This window comes from Marmota marmota, unplaced genomic scaffold (genome assembly GCF_001458135.2).
Source record: "Marmota marmota marmota unplaced genomic scaffold, marMar, whole genome shotgun sequence".
Taxonomy (NCBI): Eukaryota; Metazoa; Chordata; class Mammalia; order Rodentia; family Sciuridae; genus Marmota; species Marmota marmota.
In genome coordinates this window covers 8540801-8546936 of record NW_026000026.1, presented here as the reverse complement: position 1 = coordinate 8546936, position 6136 = coordinate 8540801, and positions in this window count along the sequence as shown.

Below are 6136 nucleotides of genomic sequence, written 5' to 3'. Positions count from 1 at the left end.
CCCCCCCCACTGAAAATTGAACCCAGGGGTGCCTAACCACTAAGCCACATCCCCAGCCCTTTTAATTTTTTTTCTTTTTTTGAGACAGGATCTCCCTAAATTGCTTAGGACCTTGTTAAATTGCTGAGGCTGGCCTTTCGATCCAAACTTTCCATCCTCCTTCCTCAGCCTCCTGAGTCACTAGGATTACAGGCATGTTTTTAATTCTTCAAGCTCTTAAAATTATTAGACTTATCACATTCCTCAAATTATCAAATTATTAACAATCACTATGAAATTATTAACACAACTATTAAAACTATTTGGGCTGGGCACAGTGGCACATGCCTATGATCCCAGCAGCTCGGGAGACTGAAACAGGAGGATCCAGAGTTCAAAGCCAGCCTCAGCAAAAGCAAGGCGCTAAGCAACTCAGTGAGACCCTGTCTCTAAAAAAAAATACAAAATAGGGCTGGGGATGTGGCTCAGTGATCATGAATGCCCCTATGTTCAATCCCTGGTACTGCCTACCCCCCTCCCCCCCCAAAAAAACTGATTATATTACTAAATTATTAAAATGTAACACCTTAGGAGAAACAGCTTCTTCACAAAGAAGATGATTTTAAAGTTAAACAATTTTTATGATTTATGATTGGGCTGGGGATGTGGCTCAAGCGGTAACGCGCTTGCCTGACATGCACTGGGCGCTGGGTTCAATCCTCAGCACCACAGAAAAGAAAATAAAGATGTTGTGTCCACAGAAAACTGAAAAATAAATATTAAAAAATATTCTCTCTTTCTCCCCCCTCCCCCTCCCTCCCTCCCTCCCTCTCTCTCCTCCTCTCTCTCATTTAAAAAAAAAAAAAGGATTCATGATTATACAGATTACATATTTAAAAGGCTTTGTGATAGTTCAGCATAGCTGGGCTCAGTAGCATACACCTGTGATCCGGCTACTTTGGAGGCAAAGGCAGAAGGATTGCAAGTGTGAGGTCAGCCTGGGAAACTTGGACCCTGCCTCAAAATAAAGAGTTAAAAAAGACAGATTGTAGCTCAATGGCCGAGCACCGCTCAGTTCATTCCCCAGCACCACAAAATAACTAAATACACACATACATAAATGTGTAAATAAAAACAAACAAATAAAAGCATTAGTTCTGGGGAATTGTTAGCAAAAATTGGATGTATTTTTTTGTTTTTCAGATTGCAATTATTTTATTTCAGCCATTCATCCAACAAGTACTTATTGAGCAACTACTCTGTGCCAGGAATCTGTTTTGTGTGTTCATAGTTACATTTTGTTTTTGTTTTTTAACAAATTATTTCTGTGGCCAAGAAAGCTTGAGGAAAACTGAGGTGGCCACAGAATCCCGGGTTTAAAACAAGTGTCCTGGTTTCTTTCCCCTGTCTCCAAACTGAGCCTCCAACACTTCCAAGAAAACTAAAAACTATTGTAATGTAAAAGGCTTCCTGAGAAAGGGACCTCCCTCTACCTGGCCACTTCCCTAGTGTCTGCTCAGCTGTGTGCTCCTCGGAGGAAAATATCTACACTGCAGATAATAAATGCTTCCTAAGGGCTGGGAATGTAGCTCAGTGGGAGGGCGCCTACCTAGGACATGAGGCCCTGGGTTCAATTCCCAGCACCACCAATAAATAAATAAGTAAATGGTGCAGCAACCTGTTCCTAGCACAGACCTGTGGTGAGGGAATAAAATGTGTGACTTATGTTTAAAGAATGTGTCCAAATCAAAACCTGGGCCTCAGAGTGGCGGAGCTGCTCTTCAGGTGTGTGGCTCTGCCCCAGAAGCCACCCAGCCCCAGCCAGTCTTGGTTTTCAAAGGAGCCAGTTGGGCTGGAGGCATTGGGGCACACCTGTATTTCCAGCTAGTCGGGAGGCTGAGGCAGGAGGATCACAAACAAGTTCAAGACCAGTCCCTGCAGTTTAGTGAGACCCTGTGTCAAAATGAGAAGAAAAAATTAAAGAGTTGGGGGTGTAGGTCAATGATGGAGCATCCCGGTTCAATCCCCATAGGGGGATAAGTAAGTTAATTTGTTTACTTATTTGTTTATTGTCAGCAGTACTGGGGATTGAACCCAGGGCTCTGTATCACTGAGCTAGATCCCCAGCCTTTTTGGTTTTTTGTTTTGAGACAGGTTCTCACTAAGCTGCTGAGTCTAGCCTCAAACTTGTGATCCTCCTGCCTCAGCCTCCGAGACACTGGGATTGCAGGCAAGGTCACTATACCCAAATCCAGGCCCTCTTCAAGGCCCCAAGAAAAACCATCATGAAGGAAACCATCAAAGACTTTGCCTTCATGAACATGAGGGTGAAGATGCACCATAAATAAATAAAAAGCCCAATGCTCAATGTGTGCTTAATGTAAAAAGTAAGTTTGGGATCTCACTTTTGTATGAGAGGAAATTGAGCCCCAGAGCCATCATCATTTGCCCAGGGACATCATTTGCCCAGGGACAGCCAGGTGAAGAACAACTAGCCCAAAAACTTGCCCCTGGACTCCGCTCCGGTCCAGGCCAGCTCCTCTGCTGGCGTCTGTGAGGGACGACGCGGGGGTGCACTTTCCTTTTCTGTGCGCTGGGCCCACGGCCAGGCTTGCAAGTCGTGCCACAGTTTTGAGATGGGAGTGGGGAGGGGGGGGATTGACCATGTATCCAGAACTAGATGAGGAGTGGGGGGGACAGGGGTGCAGCTAGTGGTTACAGCCCTTGCCTGGCATGCGCTGGCCCCTGGGTCATCCCCTGTGGATTTCAGAACTACCTGCCCAGGTCTGGGAGTAGGATCCCTTCCCTGAGTGCTGTACACACCTTCCAGCTTCCACCTGGGCCTGAGCCCCTCCTTGTTGGTCTCTGAACACCAAACACCACGCTCTGGCAAAGGCCTCCGTATGGGGGCCACCAGGAAGAAAGCCAAGCCAGGTGAGCGGAACCAAAATGAGGGGTGCCCAGGGTAACGCCCTCCGTGGCTGAGGACGCCTGGCTTGGGGTGGGTTGGCCATCAAGGATGGGAGGAGCTCCAGCCTCAGTCCACCTCTGGGCCAGGCCTCCTGCTCCTGGGGACAGAATGACCTTCATAGGGACACTGCTGAATCCATCTCTTGATATATGCTTTTGTAATAGGAAAGTTAAAAATAAAACACAGAAAGGCTAAAAAGTGGGGAGTGGTCCTCCCTGTGTGCTTTACTTGTGTTAAACGACTGTGAACATTTTCAGTTAGCTTTCAGACACTTTCTACTTAACATTTTTCAGACGGAGTTATTTCCTTTTATTTTCATTCTTCTCTGCATTTAACCCTGCTTTTCGTCTTACTGGATTCCTGAATTATTTATTTTCAATCCTTCTCCCTAAGAATACATTCAAGGGCCAGGCATAGTGGCACACACCTGTAATCCCACTGGTTTGGGAGGCTGAGGCAGGAGGATCACAAGTTCGAGGGCAAACTCGGCAATTTAGCGAGACCCCGTCTGAAAATAAAAAGAGCTGAGGATGTGGCTCTGTGGCAAAACATTCCTGGGTTCATTCCATAGTACCCCCCCCCCCAAAAAAAAAGGTGGGGAGGGAGAGTAGAGAAGGCTCCATCTTTCAGGGAACTGGTCAGGAGATGCAGATAATAAACGCCCATGTGACATGGATTCCACTTGTAGAAAAGAAGGGCAAGGATTTGCAGGATGGTGGTGAAGGTTTCCCAGGTGACATTACTTGATCAATAATCAAATATGAAACTGTTTTCTGGGAATGGGTGATTTCATAGTTTTGAACTTATACATAGTTCTATGGGTTGAGAGTTCTTTCCGGTCTTTGAGGACGTTTTGCAGTGAGTCTGATTTCTACATCTTTGGAGCCTGGTCCACTGAATCTGGAAGCAAATCTCCACTTTGTGAAACACACCAGGTGACCCTGGGTTTGGAACTGAATTAATGAGAGGATCATCAGGAAGCAGGTTTGAGCCCCAGACATCAAGGATAAGGATACTGGGGAAGGCAGGTGAGGATGTGAATGGAAAAGGCTCACTGGGGGTACTTTCTCTCCTTGCGAAAATCTTCAACTACAAAGAGAGAAATCTCACAGGAGCCCCTCACCCCATCCCCAGGAAACATCCCAGTACAATTTCTCCCACTTGACTTATTTGATGTGCAAGAAATAGGGAAAGAGCAGAGGTGGGCTGCCCGGAACCAGCCGGATGAAAAATCTAGAATTGCAAATGTGAAGCTCCTGCCCTCTGACAGGGACAGGGCTGGCGGAAATGAAAGCAGAGAACAGAAGCAGAGATGATTGGATTCTGGAATATCCACAAAGCCAGGGGCCAAGTTGCACCGGCCACCCCCACCCCTCATTATTATTCTGGGAATAATAACACTTCCCTCAAAGAGCTTTTCTGAGGATTAAAAATTAGATCATTTTCATGTAGAGGGCTGAGCAGTGTCTCCATGTAAGTTAGGGCTTAACCCACTTGGGTCTTGTTCCCTTCCCCCCAGCAAATTCCTCCCCGGGTGTCCCTGGTCCTCCAGAAATCCCTGCAGTCTCTGGGCACAACAAAGGGTATTTAGTTAACAGGCTTCCGCAGGCGGCATATTGACATATTGTAGCGTCACGCCAATGATTTGGAAAATCAAACAGAGCAGTTCTGACCCTATGCGTTTCTCTGGCTCAGCATCCCCTCCGTTATGATTTGTAATTATTAAAACTCAAAGGGGCTCCAAACTGCACACACGTGGGTCTGTCCTAAAGGTTGCCTATCACCACACCTTAAAATGCTAACTTTGCTAATGACCCATGTAAATTACATAAATGTTCGTTCTTTTGTTTGCATTTATCTCATCTTTCTCTTATCAAAGAGCTTAATCTCAGCCTTACTGAAAATTTTAATTTTATGCATATAGGGATATCCCAATCTTTTTTTTTTGTTTTGTTTTTAACAGCTGTTTCAAGGTTGTTTTGTAAAAACAACCCAAGATGGTACCGGGTTTGTTCTGTTTACACCACTGTGAGGTGGGAAGCAAATACATTTGAAAGTCACTTCATTTAAATTTAAAAAAGTAAAGTCAGAAACTGGTGATGATAGCACATCCTGTACTCCCAGGCGGCTGAGGCAGGAGGATTGCTAGTTCACAGCCAGCCTCAGCAACTTAGCAAGGCTCTAAGCAACTCAGTGACACCCTGTATCAAAATAAAGAATAAAAAAGGGCTGGCAATGTGGCTCAGTGGTTAAGGGCCCCTGGGTTCAATCCCTTTTACCAAAAAAAAAAAAAAAAAAAATTATATGAGCTTCAGGAGATTAAAATTCTCCTAAAGACTGATTTCTGTAGCCCCACCAAAATGCTTATTTTTGCTGGTTATGAGAGTGGTAAATATAAGCTCTTTATTAAAAAAAAAAAAAAGAAAGAAAAGAAAGGACTGGGATTGTGACTCAGTGGTAGAGCACTTGCCTAGTACATGTGAGGCCCTGGGTTTGATCCTCAGCACCACATAAAAATAAATAAGTAAAATAAAGATATGTGTCCAACTACCACTTAAAAAAAAAAAAGAGTTAGAAAACCACCATGGAAAGAAGTGGTAGCACACACCTGTGATCAGCAATTCAGGGGAGGCTGAGGCAGAAAGATCACAAGTTCAAGGCCAGAGACCAGCCTCAGCAATTTGGGGAACCCAATCTTGGAATAATTTTTTTTTTAATATTTCTTAGTTTTAGGTGGACATAATATCTTTATTTTTATGCGGTACTGAGGATTGAAAGCAGGTCCTCAAGCATGCTAGGCAAGCCCTCTACCACTGGGCCACAACCGCAGCCCTTTGAAAGGAAATTGTAAAAAGAGCTAGGGGATGTAGCTCAGGGGCAGAGCACTCCTGGGTCCAATCCCCAGTCCTATTGAGGGGGAAAAAAAAAAGAAGGAAAGGCCAACCTCACCGACCCGGGCCACTCCTGTGTCACCAGTGCCTGGCCCCCGAGGGGGGGCTGTTCCCCTCTCAGCCTTTCTCTCCTGGGTGTGCAATGGCCATTTTAAACCTTCAGCCTCTGCCTGTGTTTACCAAAGGTACTTGCACCCTCCGCTGGTGTTCTGTCCCCTTCACAAGTCCCTGCCGTGTTGGAAAAATCCGAAAGGTTTTTGAAGGAAGGTTGGGGGGGGGGGCGGGGAGGAGGAGG